Raw genomic sequence first — 625 nt, 5'->3', positions numbered from 1 at the left:
GTTAGTTCTAATCTACATTATATCTATTGTTTGAGTTAATAGTGAGATGATGCAGATAACACTATTCTTAATTATTCCTAGTCAAACATTAATATTCAGGGACGATATTAATGCATTGAGACTAACATGTAGGTCAACTGGATGACTTGATCTCAAAAGTCATGGATATAGAATATCGAGTTTGCACATGGGTATACATTAGAGAATGTATACTGAATTGACCCACCATGAGAAAGTTTCATGGATCATTATATGAGTATCATAAACTTTCTCATGTGACTATTGGTATGAATAGTCTTTAGACCTGAAGTCGCTACAGTTCCTACATAATGAGTTATGTACTTTGGTGTCGTCAAATGTCACCCGTAATAGAATGGACTATAAGTGATCACTAGGTATGTAACAAATTATGCCAAGGGGATGTGTTGGTGGTATAATCAATTATTACTACCATATAATTGGAATGATCTTGCTACCTCTTGATAGAGTAGGACCATGAAATGCATGACCATGCTCAAATAAATTAATATGAGATATTGTGCTCATTTTCTTGAGTGAGTCTACTTTGAAGATCAAGAAGCACAAAGATTGATATTGAAGATAACACAGTCTATGCCTCATTAAT

The sequence above is a fragment of the Curcuma longa genome, chromosome 4 (genome assembly GCF_044706935.1).
Source record: "Curcuma longa cultivar G26 ecotype Majalengka, Jawa Barat chromosome 4, ITB_CL_G26_1.1, whole genome shotgun sequence".
Taxonomy (NCBI): domain Eukaryota; kingdom Viridiplantae; phylum Streptophyta; class Magnoliopsida; order Zingiberales; family Zingiberaceae; genus Curcuma; species Curcuma longa.
The sequence above is the reverse complement of the archived record's forward strand: the minus strand, read 5'-3'. Positions refer to the sequence as shown.